At 28.8% G+C, this 21,247-nt stretch overlaps 1 protein-coding gene across 5 annotated transcripts in view; it reads right to left on the reverse strand.

Moving 5' to 3' along the window:
- LOC123261000 (agrin-like) overlaps positions 1-21,247 on the reverse strand; it is a 336,839-nt gene that overhangs the window by 240,202 nt on the left and 75,390 nt on the right. For 4 of the 5 annotated variants that reach the window (XM_044722428.1, XM_044722426.1, XM_044722429.1 and 1 more), the window contains exon 1: positions 17,895-19,008. The exons of the other annotated variant lie outside the window; for it this stretch is intronic. The gene's annotated coding sequence lies outside the window, so the exon portion shown is untranslated. Of the gene's footprint in view, positions 1-17,894; positions 19,009-21,247 lie in introns of those variants that run through there. 5 annotated transcript variants of the gene reach the window in all.

The raw sequence follows: 21,247 nt of genomic DNA on the forward strand, positions 1-21,247 counted from the left end.
ATGAACATTATATAAAACGGATGAATAGAATTTAACGAAAGTACGTCAAAAAATGCTGAAAGAGCATTTTATATACTCGCTATTTTAATATATGATAGGTTTCAGAAACGTTTTTTACTTATTGAATCACATATATTGAGAGGAAAAAATTTTTAGTAAACAAAAGATAAATTTTGAAAATGAAGTCATGGACAGTTTATATGTTAACATAAATTAATTCTAAATTTAATCCCAGAAAATAACCATTCTATTCAATATATAGCATTACGTTTACTTGATTTTTCTACAATATTCAAAATAATCATAATATGTTCAATAAATAATAAATATATAAAAAATGATATTCAATTTAATTAAATAAATTATAAAATTAACTTTGGGAATTCGGCCTTTGGGCCTCAAAGCGTGGAGATTTGATGAGAACTTTATTGTTAAAAATTCGGATAAAAACAATAACTCTCCAATTTTTAAATATCATTGATTTTCATCGTAGCCAGTTAAAAATATTTTCTAACAGTTAGTGGTACAATAAGAAGCCCCCTAACCTTATACTGTTCAACTTATATTTCACAACTATGAAAAAAAAAACTAACTGCATATAAATCAATCTTTTTTTGTAGTTACTATTGTTTTGTATCAAATCGCTATAATTTTAATTTTATTATTTCATTTACTTGTTCCCAAATACTTTGATGAATTTATGACTAAATTGTTATAAAAAGTACTTTACATTTTTATTAGCTCTCCAAGGTGCTTCACTCTCGCAATTTTTTTAACTTTTTTTTATTTACAGATCTATTTATTTATTTTTTTTAGTTATTTACACAACTTCTATTTGCAATAACGATGGCTACGCTTGGAATAATGTGAATAATGGATGTGAATAATGTGAATCACTCTTATCACGTTCCTGCCAATATCACACAGTTTACTCATGTAGTAGTAAAAGAAACACTCGTTTTTCACCCTGTCGGTGATACTCATTCATATAATATATAAATATTTCTAGTTTGTTTTTAAATTTACCGTTTATTTGAAGGATATACTCAATTTAATAAGTTAGAGTAATAAAATAAGCTAAACAAATAATTTTTGTTAAAGATAAAAAAAGTTGAATATCAATGTTTTATACTTTCTTATATTACAACCTAACACTTAAATTCTATTTCTTACAAACATTTTTATTATTCATGATATCCTGTATTGTTATGTGAAAAACCAATGCTATTCTTTGAAATATAGTTTTAGTCATTTTTTTTTTTTAAGATAGTGTTTTACTTACAAAATATGTAAAATCTGAATGTACATTTGTTAAAAAAAAAAAAAAAAAAAAAAAGGATAACAGATCTTTAAACAGTATAGAATAATGCTGAATATATTTGACAATCGGAGAACTTTTAAATTATTTAGTTCAGAAGTGCAGCTGCTGGTATTGGAAAAACTTCACAAGCCAGTAAAAAGAAATTATTTTTACCGATAAAAATTCCACGATAATCGCGCTCACAAAAATATTGAAAGTTTTTTTCCGTGGGAATCTAGCGACTCCACAGGGACAGCGTAAATAATATATTTTTCCTCTGTCCGTTTCCATCGAGAAGTAGGTTGGAGCAAACGTCCCTCTTTCTCTTCCGTTCCTGTGACGAGAATGTGGAAATAAAATAAAAACGGACTGTATAGTTAGACCAGAAGTGCACGCGAAAGTAACTTTCCCAAAAGTTTCCGGAGACCTGTTTCCCTACGCTATGAGAGGAAGAGATTAGAAAAATGTCTTTCCTCCGCCCATCCCTGAACTTTTCCGACGCATTTGAGAAACGATGAACCTAAAGAAAGTATTCTGAGCGATTCTCACCCCATTTTAAACCCACAAAACAGTTCACGTCTTCTCGACTTTTTTCACAGTAATTCATTTTGTTACTATTTACTCATAATTTTACTTTTTTCTCTTAATATTTTTATACGGTGCGCTCATGTTTTTATTTTTATTTTCAGCGATCGTCATAACAGAATACTTTTTTTTTTCTTTGGTCGTTATTTCTCTCCATGGTAGTTTACTTACGTTCTTCAAACTATAAAAAAATAAAGAAAAATGTTTAAATTCAATAAATATTACATTAGAAAATTTTTTCTCGGAGTTCTATATTACCTACATCTTTCTAAAATCCAATTACTATAAAATTATTTAGATAATATATATTGTAAAGATCATTTAGGGCCCATTCATTAATTACGTAAGGGTAAGGTGAAATTCATTCTTACGTAATAATTCGTGAATCAAAATTCAATATTAAAAATCTAATTCCATTTTGGATTCCAAATAATTTTCTTAATTTTAAAGTGTACAGTTGAATTTTTATTTTATTTAAATAATTTTTATTGCTTACTGAAAAAAAAATAACTTATTAAAATTTCATATGTTTTTATTGTTATCCATGTTTGATTCTACAGAAAAAAATTATGTACATTTTTCCGTATATTATTGTATTTTTATGATTTAGAAGATCAAGATAGAATCTTACGTAAGAAGGGGAAGGGGGGGGGGTTCGAGAAATCTTAGGTATACTTACATGGAGGTAGGGGGGTCAAAAGTCATTAAAATTGTCCTTACGTAATTAATGAATGGCTCCTTAGTGCATTAATCCTTAAAAAGAGTAATAAATCCAAGGTCTTTTTCTGTCCATTTAATGTAATAAATTTGATTTTCAGATACGGTAATTTAGTTCTTTAGCACTTGATTAAATACAAAAGAATAATAATTCCAAACATTAGTGTTTCCCCAATTTTGTTTCTCCCATCGTGCATGGTCCCTATTCATATGGGTGTGACGATTTTCTGTACATGACAATGGTAGACAAATGACTTAAATTTCTTTCTGATCTCCCAAACTATAATCAAGAGCAAAGTCATAACCACATTCAATTGTAATAAATCTCCATTCACCCGATATCAAAAAGAAAATATCAAATTTCTTATTTCTTTATGTTGCAATTCCATATTGATGGAAAAATTTACGGCTTTCCATAAAATTGAAATTTTCAATGAACGATTATATTTTATTAAATGCTGGTAAGTCAGACGTATAAAAAACAGAATGATGTGGATTACTATTGCCTTGAAATATATTGAAATAAGCTCACATAATAGAGTTGATAACCGTAAAAAATTTTACGTATACGACAGATTGCATTTAAAGATGTTTTTAAGGGGAACATTCATGTGAAGAATTCAATACTAGTGAAATTTTTGGTCCTTAATAATTTTTAATATCGGCATAAAAAGAATAACGATCAAAGAATAGATATATTCTGATATGTGAGAGCCATTAAATTGGTAAATCAATAGTTGTAGAAGCAAAATATGTCATCTTTATGAATTGTCCATCCTAGCAGAAATGTTTATCATACCGACCGTTTTATTCCAAAAAAAATTTCAACTTTTGTAAGTTTCTGCTTAATTTAACTTTTCGATATTTATAAATAATTCAACTTTACCTTTTTAAAGAACTTTTCAACAAGAGCAGCAATTTAAAAATGAAGTTATATTTGTACTTGTTAATTATTTTGAATTTAATGATCTCGTTTGAATACCTTTCAAGTTATAACTTATATTAGTATATTTTCACAATTAGCTTTACCATCAATAATATCTCTATTCAATAACAAAAAATTTATACAATAAAAATGACTAATGCTACAGACAAGAATAATATTTCTTATCAACGTTGAACAAGAATAAGAAAACTCTTATTCTTACTAGGAAACACTTGAAATAAATTGACAAGAGTTGTAATTTCCTCGCAAACACCAGGAAAATTTAAACTTTTAGTTGCAAGAAAAAGCATACACGCCAAGGATCGAAGTAGGATAACCCAATCCACGTGCTTGCCACTTTAGTCTTCTGTTCGGGTAAGAATTTTTACGCGAGGGTTAGGATGTCCTACTTTCCGCCCTTGATGTGCAGTCAACTATTAAATTAAGGCGAGAAAGGAATAAAAAAAAAATTGTGTTGATGTTGAAAAAGTATAAATTTTCGCATTAACGTTTTTTGCGCAAATATTGAAAAATTTATTGAAGAATTAACAATGTATGACTTAGATTTCTCCTGTAATAATGTCCGAACTTGACCGAATAGACCCGACAGACTAAACAAGAATACGCTTTAATGTATGTTATTGTGTGAAACTAGACAATTTCTATCAGAAATCACAATCGTTGGAAACTTCCCGTGAAAAAATTTTCTGATCAGACTATATCAGGCCTGATATAAACCGTCCATATCAGGCCTGATATGGAAATTGGCCATATCAGACTATATATGCCTTGATATAAGTATATCAGACTATGTACCCGCCCCGGTAAAAAAAATTATATATCATTATATTACATAATTATAAATGAAAAATGGCCCCATATAATTATGTATAATTATATATAATTATTTCCATAGGAAAAAAAAAATCGGCGCAAGTGGGAATCGAACCGTGGTCGCTTGAAAAACTAATTCACTACCCGTTTACCTAAGAGACTTACTTGGAGAACAAAGTTTATTATAACTACAAGTAATTCAAATCGTATACATGATCGATTCGTAGTAAACAAAATTTTTTATCTAATTTATTAATTATTAACTGTCAATATTTATATATAATAATGGTATCTATATGTAGATTTATAAAATTATCTATGTATACATGAAATCGCAAAAATGATTCTACGATATATCGTTAAGGTACTTCGTTGCTTTAGAATTTATAATTTCTTTGAAATTAAAAAAATAATTGAGGTAAAATCAGAATTGAAAGCTTAAATTTTGATGGAATTATTTGTTTAGTATATGGAACTATATATTGCTGGAGGGCCTGGCTAACAATTTTTGAACTTGACAAAACTAATAATTTTTGTGAAATTAAATTTTTTTTTAAGTTCCTATTATTTCATCCGAAAAATACTATATATTAAAAGATTATTAATCATTGGAGTAACAGACTCTTAGATATAAAAAGAGAATGTTTTATGGTAATCACAGAATACCCTCTGGAGTAAAAAAAATTATATAGAATTCTATATGATTCATATATAATTTTATATGAATTATATATACATCTATATAATTATAAATGAATTACATATGCTTCTATATAATTAGATATGAATCATATATAATGATATATAGTTTTTTTTACTCGGGTATGCCTTTATATGAGTACATAAGACTACTTATGTGTTGGTAAGGGTATGAGTATATCAGACTATATGAATCCATATCAAGTTATATCAACCCTGATCAGGGATTTTTTTTTCAAGTTTATCAAAGTATATATAACTTTATAAGGTTATATCAGGGCATATCAGGACCTATTAAAAAATAATGTAAAATTAGATATGAGCATATCAAGTCTGATATAGACATATCAAATCAGCCTGATCAGAATATTTTTTCACGGGTTTATACAAAGCACTCCGCAGTTAAATTGATTAGTTATGAAATTTTTTTACAAAATTTAAGGAAGTTCCAAATTGTAAGTTACGGTTAATGTTGTATTAATTTTAGTTTGAAATTTTAGTACCCGCGTTAATACAAAATATTGAACACTTGAATACCAAACGATAATGACTCGACAGTTTTATACGCAGACCAATAAAATACGAAAAACTTTCGCTATCGATTACATCGTTTGCTCACTGCTGACTTATAATAGCTCCCCAAGTGATCATCCCTATTTGTCCCAAGCATTATGCCCTTCCCACAGGACACTTTATATTTTTTCTTCTAGTTCCCCACAGACTTGCATCAATGACTATCGTCTAGATGTAAAAATAAGTTTCTTGCTATCGGTAAATTTGAAAATTTAAACTTTTAGTTATAAAAGTCAAACTCAGTACAACTACGGTAACGACGGAAATCCATAATATTTACAGTTGTTATAACTTAAATTTACGTAAAATTCAATGTGTCCGGTGAAATTTAAAAATCAACATGATTGAAAATGAAAATATAAATGCACGTGTTATTGGTATTGTCACCACAATACGTTAACATTGATAAAAGTTGAAATGTCCAACAGATGTGAGTACGAGAAGCAGCGGAGAACTGGACAGTGAGATTTAGACGGGCCACTGCGCAAACATGTCGAATGCCAAGTAAAGTGTTCGAACTGAAATGAGTTGGCAAGTAAGTTTACATCATCTGAACGAAATATATAGCTTTGCCATCTGTGACGTCCATTTAAAAGAAACGTGTGAGCAAAGAAGTGAAAGACTAGTGATGAAGCACAGAGAAGACGTATAGACGAGTGCCAGTGGAATTTAAATTTCAACTCTTTGAGCGTCAGGGTCTCGTCCATTTACTCTTCTATAAAAGAAAAGTAAAGAACTCGAGGGTCTCTGAGAGCTGAAGAAGCTCAAAGCTCGTTTGAACGCGGATGTACCCTGGCAAGCCGCCATCAACTCTTCTGAAATATCTTTGCCCAAACTTATCACCCTGATATATTAATCTTCATCAATTATTCTTCATTTTAAACTGATTTATCATACGTATGAATTGAGTCTGATTAGAAACACAGCAAATAAATATTATAGGATTTATAGTAATTTGTTAGTATTTAAATGTTATTTATTACATGCCAGTTGTTCATCGTCCCCTTCGCTAGACATAAATTAAAATTTGTTTACATTTTTTAACAAAATATCGATATTATTATAATACCTTATGAGTTAATAATTCAAATACCTAGTAACTTTTTCTGAGATTACCACCGTTATAATGAAGTAAAACTACGCTCAGAGTTTTAATGACTTTGAAAAAAAACTAAAGCAATTTTTATTTTAAGTCTGACAACTTCGCCAAAAAATCTCAAAATTTCCGGTGACTTATACTTTAAATAATTTTTAAAGAGTCGAACCGAAAAATTATTAATAACCTTTTTTGAGAAACGTTCGATTACTTGCAAGAGTATACCCTGGTCTTTTTGGTCAGATTAGCTGTTGATAGTTATAAAATTTTAAAGTTTAAAAAAAAATTTTCTTACGTCAATCAAACGGAAAATTGAAAAAGGCTGCTGTTTTCATATTATTTTTTGGACATTCCGAACAATATTTTGAGTGCATCTTTTCAAAAAAAAAAAAAATTTTTTTTTTTGAAGTTTAGCGTACTTACCGTAAGAAATTCGCTCAAAAATACTTTTTATCTCAAGAATAGAAATACTAATTTTTATGAAAATTGTTCAATGAAAAGAAAAATAAATAAACAAACAATAAATATGTAAATTATGGTATGAGTCTTTATCTTTTAAAACGCAAAAAGAAAACGATTTGCCCTAATATTTATTTTCTGTGAAAGTAAAGCAAGAAAAGAGCTTATTTTGCATGAATAATGAATATTTCTCTACTTCAGCTCACTCAAAAGTATAAATAATATCATTTCAATTTTCCAAGTGATTATTTACTAATTCATTTCAGCTATCTTTATTCGTATCTCAAGTACTGTGAATAGCTCAATTATAAGTTTATAATTATTCTCTTTCATATTCAGTATAAAAAACAATTCGATTTTCTCTACAATTTCTTTGGTAAATTTAAAGTTTGAAGATGCCAGAAATTTATTTTTTTTCATTTCTTTCATCTAATGGATTGTACTGCAGCAATTAAGTAGGGAAAATAAAGTAGAATGTTAATTAAATAGCTTAATTAGCTTCTTAAATATAAGTTGTCAAGCATTCAAACGCTTTAGTTCTCTTTACTATCTGCAACTCACTTCGCTTTCTTATACTACCGAAGCAACCTATAAACGAATCTTCCCCCGCAGATCCTCGAAACCATCAAAGTAATTTGAATTACTTTGAGCAAACTCTTTCTAATAAAAAAAAAAAAAAAAAAATAGGTAAAGGGATGACCCAAAAGACCATCCCTACAACTTCCTGATAATTCCATAATTAAGCGCTTAAAATTGCACTTATGACGTTTTTGAGCTCTCCGAGCTCAAAAATATAATTTGTGTTATTTTGAGCTCTTCGACCTCAAAAAGTTAACTTTCTATGGTTTTGTGCTCTTCAAAACACACATACAAACACACAGGCGCGCACTCATACATACATAATGATATCCACCTAGAAATAGTCAGAATAGCTTTCTAGGACCTCAAAACGTTGAGATCTGATAAAAACTCGATTTTCGAAAATCGGGGTGAAGCCAATAACTTTCCTGTTTTTTTGAAAATTTTCAATTTTCTCAGCAGGCAGTTAAAAGAAAATCAGTTTATTTTCTTTCTCTAATTAAACACTTTTGTATTTTATTCATGCAATATCTTTTACAATGAATAATGACATTTGATTTAGCATATAGTCTATACGAAAATATTGAGTTCTATTTCCCATAATAGTCTCAAGTGAATCTGAGCATTTATTGACAAGAAAATAAATTAATGTGAGGAAAAGGTCTTGCACAAAATATTGGCTTCCTATTATATATTCTGATCGACGTGCGCAGCATTGTTCAGAAGAATAGATTCAAGTGACGCATACATGCAAACGTTTGATCAAATTTTCGACAAATCATGTACTAGCTCTCGTGACCATCTAAATAACCTTTATACGAACGGACGTTTCGTAAAGTTTTGCTTGTAAAATGAGAGGAAAAAAGTTTTCTCCATACATCATAGTTTTTTTTTTATTCGTTCTGCATCAAACTTTTTTTCAATCATTTATTGAGTAACTAGATAATATAGAAACGTTGAGCAAGTTTAAGATTTACTCTTAAGTTATATATTGTTTCTGGTCGATTGAAAAAAATCGATTTTTTTTTCATTTTGTACACAAAAAATCAGACTGATAGTTCCTAAAAAGATGACTTCTGCTAATATAAGCCCTAAGAATAACTCATATCTAATTAAATTTTTTTTTTGTTATTTTTCTAAATAATAATCAAAATACATCATCAGTACAAACAAAATCATATAAATAGATAAAGAACTATAGAATAATTTAATATAATCAACAACTGCTATGGTCAGTTATTATTAACCATACTGAAAATGTAACCTGAAATATTAAACGTATGTAACTAAAATCATCAATAAAGAAATTATAAAAAACCAATATGAGTTTTTGTCCATCAGTGTTGCCAGTCAGTAAAACAAGAGTATTTTTTATTCAGTAAAGAAACTGATATTCTTGTGGTATAAACACCAAAGTTTTTATCCCACAGCAATATCCCCCACGAAAAAAATTTATAAATAGAATATAAAAAAAATATATTTCATTTTATACCCAAAATATATGTCAAATATATTTGAATTATATTCAAAATATACTTGCATATATTCCAAGTATATTTCAAATGTAAGCAAATTATATTCGGTTTACTGAACTTTTGGCCGTTTTTGGTATATGAGAAATATATTTCAAATAAAAGTAAAATATATTATTAATGTATTTATTTTATATGATAAATATAAGTTATGGAATATAACCGGAACATATGAGAAATATACTTACTGTGTATGAAAAATACAAGCTGTAAAATATATTCAAAATATATCCGAATTATAATTTTTTTATATGAAAAGTATAATGAAAATATACGGAAATTATAGTTAAAATATATGCGTCATGAGTCGTGCAGTAGATAACTTATTCATATAAATGAACATTCGTTCTGGTCAGTTTCCAGGACATCCAAAAATTTCAGACATTTAAAATTTTAGTACATATTTCAAATATAATTTTTGTATATTTGTTATATAAAAAAAATTATAATTCGAATATATTTTGCAGCTTATATTTTTCACATACAGTGAGTTTATTTCTCATATATTTCGATTATATTCCATAACTTATATTTATCATATATAATAAATATATTAATAATATATTTTAATTTTATTTGAAATATATTTCTCATATACCAAAAACGGCCAAAAGTTATATATTTCACATATATTTTGTGTATAAAATGAAATATATTTTTTTTATACTCTAATTATAAATTTTTTCCGTGGGGGATGTACTATCGCAGAACTTACTTCCACTCAGAGCACGATACCGAAATTGAAATGAAACGTCTTACTTAATCGACTTGGGTATATGTTCTTGTAATATGGTCGTTTTTATTTTATAATTAATGTGCTGTTAATAATAAAATTTATAAATTGATCAATTTTAACAAATACTCTAACAACTGTAAAAAGGTAAAATTTTGTACTGTTTAACGATTTATAAGTAAACACCTCTTTTTCATGTGACAATTACGAACATTAGGTAAAGAGGAGAAAAATGTTGGCAACACCATTACTTTTGCTATGCTACAATAGCATGGGATATTAGTCCGTACAATATATCTGGAGACACTGGTAGTGTCTCGCGCCAAGTACACGTTCAACATATGTAATATGTCCATAAACGTGTTTCGATCTTACTGAGAGAATTATACTCGTTTCCTTACAATATGAATATGTATACTTAATGTAAGAATACTCGCTTGAAAAATCTTTGTATTTTGGGAGAAAAATGACTTTTCTTCCAATTTGTATATTATAATTTTTCGAAGAGCTCAAAAACGTCATATGTGCAATTTTAAACGCTTAGGTATGAAATTAGCCGGAAGTTGCAGGGATGGCCTTCAGAGTCAACCGTTTTCTGTCCTTAAAATCAGTTTTATAGAGTTTCTCTACGTCAATTTTTTGCGGAATTGTCTGACTCGATGAATAAAAAAAATTATATCCTTAAATAGTAGTATCTCAATAACAACTAGTCGCACGAAAGTTGTCGAGTCGAGTCGTACCTATACGATAGACCATAAACGTGTGTGTGTGTGCAGAGTAGAGTCATGCATGTATTGTACTATACAATTACATCTATATCTGTTGAGAGGGAGCGTGGGCGTACGAAATCAAATGACTATATCTATATATTAGCTCTAGCTTTAACGAGAATTTTCTCGAACAATTTCGGGAAACATCGTAGGCGACAAGTTGCGGTGGATGCGCAGAACGGTATAGCGCCGATCGGGGCCGTATAGGAAAAACCGAATTTGCTCGTGCGGTGGCCAGTACCACCAGTTGCTCTGAGGCCCTTGAATCAGTAGTAATTTTCACGCAATCGCTCTCGCATATTACGCATCATACAGTACAATTGAGACATTCTCAAAAATCACATCGTTTAACATCATTTTATTTATTATCATTCAAATCATATTCATGAATTCAATTATTTTCGGTAAAACGCAATTTTATAGAAATTACACATAATCCGGACTAACGCCATACATCCGAGCTCTCTCTCACTCTTTTGGGTATTGACGGCCCGTGGTTTTTATCGTGCCTCCTTGGCTTTGATCGTTTCTCTCTCACACATATACAATTTAACAGTACTCTCCAGAAGAGTCATCAGTATTCGCCTACATTTGGCAATACGCATTAAACTATTCTCACCAAGAAATAGTTTATTATTCTTATAGCTCAGGCCCTATCCTGACGAAATAACAATAGCTCAGGCCCTATCTTGATGAAATAACAATAGCTCAGGTCCTATCCTGACGAAATAACAATAGGTCAGGTCCTACCCTGACTAAACAACAATTACACATTCACACACATTTATTTCTTGTAATTATCATCGAGGAGGTTTTTTATCTGATCATCAGGTTTTTCCTCCTCTGAGACAATAAATTTTTTCCTGTTGTCCCAAACATCGAGTGTAATTTATTTAAAATTCCTATCCATCTACACTAATAATCACAATCAAATTTTGAAAAACTGAAGCACGAAATCTCGGCGCTTTTACGAGGTTTCGACAAAACAAAAGTTAAAAGGCATTTTTAAAAATCGGAATAAATTATCCACAATATTCTTTCATTATTATTAATGATAGTTTTGACCTATTGGTGAACATAAGGTAACTTTCCGATTTTTTTAAATCATTGAATTTTATGGTGGAAAGTTAAAAACGATTTAATTCAAAATAAGATATTCAACTACATGAAATAGTTTTCTGTCAGAATGTGTGAATACAGGCATTGAAAAAATTCAGGTAAGAATAGAACACATTTAACGCTCAGCACTTAAAGCTTCTAAAATATAACTATTGTCTGACTTTATAAGTGGGTCTCAATTTTAAGCTGCTTTCGAGCTTTTCGCGTTTAAACATATTTGTTTAGCATAATAGTTACTGCAAATAATTAAAAAACATAAATATATTAAATCAGTACATTTAAAGTTAACATGCTCAGTAACTCCGGAAGACGTGTGAACTGCAATTTAGTTTTCCCCGTAAACTATTCACAAACAATTCAACATCTAATGCAAGAAAAATCGTTATTTTGCTAGATTATTTGTGCTTGAAACTGCTTGTCCAATTGGTGCTATAATGGAATAATCCTAATCGAAAGTCTTGATAATCCAATCTATGATTCATTCAAATCTTCCAATTAGATTAAGTGTATGTATCGTAGATGTTAGCATTCATCTTTATCCATGAAAACAAAAGTACTCATTCTTTTTCAAAAATGTTCAATGCGATTAAAAATAGAAGTACAAAATAAGACATTTAAGTAGACATCATTATTGGAAATTAGCAGAACCTATTCATTTTAGAGGCTATGAATATGCGTTGCTGCCTTCCAAAACAAAAAAATTTTAAAAATTTTAGAGTTATTACCCAAGCTTAATTAGTAATGTTCAATTGACTTGAATTCAAAAAATTAGTGTTTCTTATTTTTTCTACCATTTGCTAAGTGTTGTACTAATACGCATTCAAAATATTTCTCCATTCAATGTATTGCATGGTAAAAACACTAAATATGTTATCCCGAAATATAACCAATAAATAATTTTATATTAAATCTTTTCTTTAATTTATTTATTGAAATTTTATTTATACCTAGAAATTATGATTCAATACTAATAAAAGTTTACCTATCAATTAAGCCAAGTTATTCTATGTACGTTATGAAAAATTTTATCGTTTTTTAAAAAACTCTACAGATGAATTCTTGCTGAAGGGTTTGCATATTACCATACAAAAATAAATTGCTCATTTAAATACTTCAAATCTTACGATCATAAATCATTATATATTAATAATAATAATGTAGATGTTTAAAGGTAATTGGACATAAGATTAGACTACCATGTAATTTTTGCAGTAAGTGGGAGTTTAATCCTTTGTTCAGCTACCTTTGAACATCTACAACACTCACGTTTTTGGATGTTAACAAAATAATTAATAAAAATACCAAATTCACTTAAAAAAAGTAATTATTTATTGACATTTCGAAAATATCGATAACATTATTCGTAGAAACTATGATCTATAGTAAAGATTACTGAGAATCAACTTGTACGATTGAAATAATGCATTTTGTAATCAAACATCGAATTAATATGAGAATAGGTTCAAAGTAATATATCGTGACCAAGAGTATTAGATTAGTTCAGTTATTAGTTATCAAACAAGTTTAGTGGTCGTAACTATATCTTCATGCCACTAATTAAGCTCGAATTTAAACACAAATTAATGATTTTAATCTCTAAGTAATTGACTCAATTCTTTTATTTTTATCTTGAAATACATACCTCTGAGCAAATCAATAAATGAATTCAGTCACTGCGTTTTAAATTGTTATGGTTATGAATTATGAGCTTAAATAAACGTGATTTTCGATAACATGTGTTCCAGCGGTGTACGGATATATTATAAATACGGTCATAAATATAAACAATAAACCCACTTTTTCAAAAACATTTTTTTGCGTATAACTCAATAGTTAAAAAACATTTCGATTGATATAAAATTTTAATCTTTACCAGCTCAATATATATTTTGTCATTCCTAATCACAAACACAAATTACAAAACACGAATTAGCTTCTATATTGAACTGCATTGACTTCGCTTCAATGTCTGTTTAGTCACTCGAAACAAGACAATTTCAAACTAATGCGAATTATTGGGCAAAAACTAATCAGTACCGTCCCTAGGGAAGAAATTAACCTGTTTCCGCATGCTGCATTACCTTCTAATTTCATTTTAGCATTTTCGTAATCACATTTGTTTATTGTAAACCTCAAAACCTAATCAAATCCAGTTGAATTTAAACGAGTGCTACTGTTGGTATTATCTCATTTCGATTGATTTCAAAATAAATTATTTTTATTGTTTTTAACTATTTTTGCAAAGTTCAGACTCAAAATTTCAATATTGATGGTGATGATGATAGATGAAAATTATTGTGTAAGACTTTACTAGATAAAATACTTTTCTTAACTATTCTGACGTAGTGCGACAATCAATTTCAATCCCGTCTAAAATTGTCTTACTCTATTCCAAGCTGTTGTGTATACTAAAAGTATATTTGTGACCATATCTGCACCGAAAGTTTAAATTCCTGCCCTATTTTGCGGAAAGGAAGTGCCACTTTTTTCTTATGAGAGAATAAATGAAATAGTTTGATATCTGCACTAATCTTATCGCAAAATAAAGGCAGAAATTTCAAATTTCAGTTACAGATATGGTAAAAAATACTGTAAATGCTAGCAAGAAAAGTAGGATATACCAATTCGCGTGTTTGCCATCCTCACCTACGCTGGTTTCCTTCCTCGGTATATAATATATTATACAACCCGTAAAAAAATTGTCTTATAAGGGCTTATCTGATCATATCAAAAAATTTTATGGGTCTATGTATAGCTTAATATGGCCGAAGATGTCCTGATATGCCCATTTACGGTCTGAGAATTAGCCATATCAGACTATATATAGAAATATCAAACCATATTAGTACAAATCTAGCTTTATATGCTACTTTATAAATACCTTTATAAATATCCTTAGTAATAAGTACTTATTACCTAAAGTACTTTAAGGTGACTTTATATGCCCATATCAGGTCTGATATCATCATATATACCCACGTATAATTTTTCGACCGAAAGTAGTATTGAAAATTTCCGATAGAGAGCGGATGATCTTTAAATCATCCCTTTGCTAGAGAGTTCAAACTTGACGTATTAAGTTCTAAAATAAAAATCATTTTTTTATTCTCCTAAGGAGCTTACATCTGACATTGATTTTTAGTTTAATAAAAAAAAATATAAAATTTAAGAATTGTAATAAATTATATTTAAATTCGATCGTAAGATGAAGGGACTATTTTACATTAATTAGAATATTAATATTGGATGTTATCATCAAAATTAGACAAAATTTAAAAAAATTTTTGTAAGTCTACATCGAATTTATATCTCTCTAAACCCATTTAATCGCACAAACCGTGTTGGCTGGTTACGCAGTTAAAAAAAAATAAAAAAATAGATGCAAATGTGAATGCAAATATTTGAACAACTGAAAAAGTGTTAGAAAATAAAACTAATGAATTCTCGAGGCGATTTTAAAATGAGTAAATTCACAATAAAAATACGACAGATATTATAGAACTTATTATTTGAAGTTTTTATCTATTTTTCTTCAATCCTGAGTAAAAATAATACTTCTATTAAGAAAATTTTCATGTCAAAAAAGCATATTTTGCGAAATTTTTATATAATTCAAATAAAACTATATTAGTTTATTCAGCTCTTACAATGATGAAATCTTATTGATGTTCTTTTGTCTAGAAGCTGATAAATAAAATCCACAGATTCGGTAGAATCTGGCGCCAAGTTCCGTTCAAATCTGCTGTAAACGGAGCGCCAGACTACCGACTGTGTTTACTGTAAGCAGAACGGTATTTTGAGGTTGCAAAATTTTATTTAATTCTACGGTACTTTTTTTTCCTAATTTGTATATTATAACAGTAATTCATACTTTATTTGACTGTTATTAATTAATTATATTCAGTTATAACAATTAATCTACTTGAAATTATTAAATTTAATCAGCACAAACTATAGCAACGCAAAAATTTCGATCCTGACTTTTTTTCGATGGGCAAAGTGATCTGCCACAGACTAAATAATTCGAGAATGCATAGTAATCCTTCATTAGATGGGAAACTACAGTTAAAAAAATATATTTCACAGCTTGCATCTACACCCGCCAGGGTGCGCTAGAATCATTTTTACATAAACTGTAGTTTCAAGGGGATAGTTTGCTATAAAAAATGCAACCAACGCGAGACTTAAGTTGGTACCAATTGTAAATTTTTATTATAATTACAAAAAATACTAAAATCCGAACAAAAACAGTTTCACTGTAAAAAAATCGCGCCAAATTCACGTTCATAAGACTATTAAGAAAAAAAAATTTGTTTTTTTCTTTACAAAAATATATAAAATAAAAAAATTAAAAAATCCAAGTAACCGATATGATTACTTATGATTTTCGGAAATTAAAAAAAATTTTGTTATAAATTTAAAAATTAAGAAAAATATTTTGGAACGTACTTGGTGTGCGTCATTGTGTATTTCAATTTTTTTAAGGTCCTAGTAAATAGATCTTACGAATTTCATTAAAATTAAAATATTTTGCAACCGCGCACACTAAATACGTTCCAAATTTTTTTTTTTAGTTTTTACATTTGTAACAAAATTTTTTTTAATTTCCGAAAATCATAAACAATCATATCGGTTACTTGGATTTTTTTATTTTTTTATTTTATATCTTTTTGTAAAGAGAAAAACAAATTTTTTTTTCTTAATAGTTTTATGAACGTGGACTTGGCGCGATTTTTTTACAGTGAAACTGTTTTTGTTCAGATAATTTATAGCAACAAGTTCTTGAACAAAGAAACCCTTGTCTAGATAATATTCCTTATTTTTTTTTTATTTTAATGGAACATTAAAATTTTTATTGTTATTGTTATTACGGTTGGAACAGTTTATTTTTACGAAATTTTATGAAGCTTTTTTATGAATTTTGAATATAAACTACTTGTTTATGTGTACTGCGTTAAAATTGATGATTGGCGCATAATGTTAAGTTTAATCAAGATATCTTTAACCATTGTAATGCTTAAAGTTTTTAATTGTTATATTTTGTTTTTATTATAGTACGAAAACTTCGTACTGGAGTGTAATAAGATCCTTAGTTTTGTTTTTATAACTATTAAAAACTTTACAATTTTAAGTCACTATATGCTTCGACATTTACAAAAGAAAAAAAATTCAATCACATAATAATTAAGTTAATATTTTAATGTCAATAAAAAAAAACCGATATTGTAATGTTAAGTGTGCCTTAAAATTTGAAATTTATATCAGACAATATGCTAAAAAACTATACATTATTCATCAAATTAGATTAACTAACGGATTAATGATCCAGATTATGCAAATTTACTTAATACATTCTATCTAATGAGATCGAACGGGACAAAAAAAAAGATAGCTGTGCTCTGAGCACCATTAAATAAATATGTATCTTTTTACTTTTTTCATTGCCGGCTAAGTAGCATTTATTCACTTGTAACTCAATAAATATCAAATAACGATCTTAATTCCTTTGCAAAAATATAAATAAACCGCTTAAGTAAAAAATATCTAATTTTAGTAACTCGTAGTCTAAGAAACTTTTATCAATTAACAAGCATCTTTTCCCTGAATAATTAAGTAGCTTTAGTATTGATGTTTAATATTACAAATAAACCTAAAGTCAAGCTTGCCCAACCTGAATATGCAACCTCTAATATCTCAAAGGCAATGACGGCAAAATATTTCAAAGGAAATCAAAAAAGTCATATAAACAATAATTTACATAGCTATTTAATAATTCAATAAAAGTATAAAATTGTCATTGCAATACAGCTACTTTAATAAATATTATTTCTGAGATATATTTATCTAGAGTTTTTTAAGATGTCAAGTACCATTCAACCCATTATAATATTTCTAACGATTTATTATTTTTTCCGCTTAACATTACCCGAGATTTTCTTCACCAATAAAGTTCAATCATAAAGATATACATACCCGTTGAATAATTGTTGTTTCTTTGTGCCGGTTAATTGAGAAAACATCCTTTAGTACTATCATCCTGTCCAGTTATTTTCTTAACATCAACAATTTATTGCAGTTTTATATTCAAATGCTTCCATTTTAATCATCCCAATCACTATTTGTTTATTTAATTATGTACACCGATTTGCTTATTCACAAAATAGCCAGAAAAATTGGATAATTTTTCTACACTAGTATTCACTTTAATTTCCAATTACAGAATCGAAGTAGCGAAGATTGTGCTGTTGTTCATGATCACTGAATAAATTTCTGATTTCGGTAAAAATCACAGAGCTATTTGTTGCTAGTTAATACTGTTAATTGTTTTTAATATAAAGTGTCTATTTTACTATTTATTCTAACTGAATCTTACATCAATGAAATTAAACTAAATTTTTGTAGATTACCTTTGATCTAGCTTAGCTTTTCCACACCTATTAACATAACTATTTAAAAAATTAGAGCATGATCATTGATTCGATAAAATTACTATCAATCACCAAAGTAAAAAAATTCAAGTTAATCATGTGTACTCTAATTGCAATTTCATTACAGTTGTTTAAGCATAATTGCCCTGATAAAGCTTGAGTAATCAAGCTCCTTGACTACTCAATCGAATAACATTGGGGTTGATTTATAATTATACAAATAACCGGACGTTTTAGCGATTGGATTTTGCAGAATAGTCAATGCTACAACTTAATAAAATTTCCTTTTTATCTTACTGTCGTGATGATTTAACCGGTAATTTCACATAACAAAAATATTGTCGATGACATCCGATAATTCTGCACTATAAAGAGAACCAAAATGATTCCAAGGTATAAAAAGTTATTGATGGCATTATTGACAACTAAAAAATTGATATTTTGTCAGCGAAATTTGGACTGAATAAAAAGTGTAAAATATCCTCATTTAATAAAAACAACAACAACAATAAACTCCATAGGTCAAGTAAAATAGCACTTAGCACTCAATTGGGCTTAACCACTCGGACGGAAGCGTCTATATGGAGGACGCGTTAACTTCCGGTGACCGATTGTGAAGACCCGGCACGCAAGTTCACCGGCCGACTGAAGCTTACTTCGGCCCGAATTTTCAACCCGTCTTCGTTGAACGAGTTCGCCGCCTCCATAGTCTGCCAGCGACCACGAGGGGGATAAGGATAGCGCCTGCGCTATGCTGATTGCATCTACCGCGCTCAGTAAGAGAATAGAGTCACTGCACTGTCTCTTGCAATGATATAGATTTACCACGCACTAGACGAGTCGATCCCTTTGTCAAAAAATAAAAAAAAGTACACTCACACCCCCATCTATATCTACACCTCGACCCGCATACATACGCGTACCCAACTACCCTCTACTGCTGGTATACAATCGAATAACGATAAAAAATACGTTTATAAAGAAATAATCGCGACTTTTTTTTTGTTTTTTTTTTTTTTTTTTTTTTTATTGGGAAGCTATTTTCAGGATCATCTCGTACGCTATACGGAAACGCAATTTGCTAAGCATACAATCATTGTCTGTTCACCACTCTCATGTATGGTGCACGGCCTATACTACGTTTCCTCACAATAACAATACAATCGTGATACACACAACATAGCTTCCCACTATCCCTTTAGTTTCTCTACGCTATTATCTCCAGGGTTACACTGCCAATATTATCCAATATCAAATTACCACCGTAAATTGTTCGGGTTTATGTTTATTAATCAAGTTATATATTACTAATGACACGTGTCCATTAATTTTGGATTTTATCGCTTTAAATTCAAGTTTTTAGAAGGTGGTTACCCATTTACTGGTTCTGTATAAACACCGATAAAACGACCAGGTGTCTGTGATGTTTGATAAGTACACAGTTAATTTTAATCTGTAATTAAATAAGCTAACGGTTTTACTTGTGCATTGAATCAATCAAATTTATACTGCTCATCATTGAATATTCATACAGTACTCCTATTATGATTCTATTACCAATATTCTCGTCGGGTTCGCTGAGAATTAATTCACTTTTTACGATCTTTGCTTATGTATGTTGAAGTACGAAGCAACAATCAAACAAAGTAAAACATATTAATGACAATATTTTTTTAATATATTGTTATTATTTGATCCTATTTTTGACAAATCTATTTAACTATTATGAATTATTGACAAGACTTAGTAGGATTTTATACTTTAAAAATGTCAAAATTATAATTATAATTCCAAACTCGTGAAAACATTACTTTAATTATTAAATAAACGTGTTTTATAATATCTATGATTATCAAATTTTTAACTTCGAGAATCGATACTTTGTTTAACGTTGAACACTATCAGCTATATAAACAAGATAGACGATAGAAAATAACCAATCAATTGGCTTATAAATAGATCAAAATTAATTATTATAGTTTCAGAAAGAATATATTTCTACCACTAACAAGTTGAAAAAAAAAGTTTAATAATGAAAGATGAGCATTTAAATTTCTATGGATTGATAAAAATTTTAATATTCTTATATAAATAAATAAAAATTTAATCTTTGATAAAATCATTAACTGCAATTATAGTTTATAGGCAGGAATTAACATTTATGAGATTAGCTAAGAAAAAAAGTAAAAAAAAAAAATGTGGATTGAAACAGTACAGTTTTAAAAACAAATTTTTCTTTGCACAACATTTTTAATGTACTTGATTCATTATTTTAATTCAGAAATAAATGTTTAAGATATTTATAGTTGAACTTTTAGTTCATCAGAAAAAACAAGAATTGTAGTGTAACAAAGTTTATGTGTAAACGATAATTCTCAGTAATAAGCACTCTGTGAAGAATAAATTTAAGTGACTGAGAAGACACCGCGAAAGATCATAAATAATAAATAATTCAGCGAAGCGCTTGAAATGATGAAAGTAATAAATTATAAGAGAGATGTATATGTATATAAAATGAATTACAGGCTTGACTAGGCTTTCAGACTTGCTCTATTGGTTTTCCATTTCACAGAAATAAATTCAGTGTAGTGACAATAATTTGTTGAAATGAAGAATAGGGGATAGAGTATTTGAGTAAGAATGACAGGAGAAAAAATTATAAAAATAAAAAGAACAATATTGTTAAGGCAACGAATGTATATATTATAAAGTATATATGATAAAGTATATATTAGTAGTCTTTGAGAAAATAAAACGTTTTGTCGATTGCAGAATGAATGTGCATTCAAGACGGGTTAGTTTTGTCGTTGTCAGTTGGGCATCTTTTGCAGTGAGGCGACGGAAATAACGGAGAATGGCTTGAGTCGTTGGGCGCTCTCCGAATCTCAGAGGGTTAAT

This window comes from Cotesia glomerata, linkage group LG3 (genome assembly GCF_020080835.1).
Source record: "Cotesia glomerata isolate CgM1 linkage group LG3, MPM_Cglom_v2.3, whole genome shotgun sequence".
Lineage (NCBI taxonomy): Eukaryota > Metazoa > Arthropoda > Insecta > Hymenoptera > Braconidae > Cotesia > Cotesia glomerata.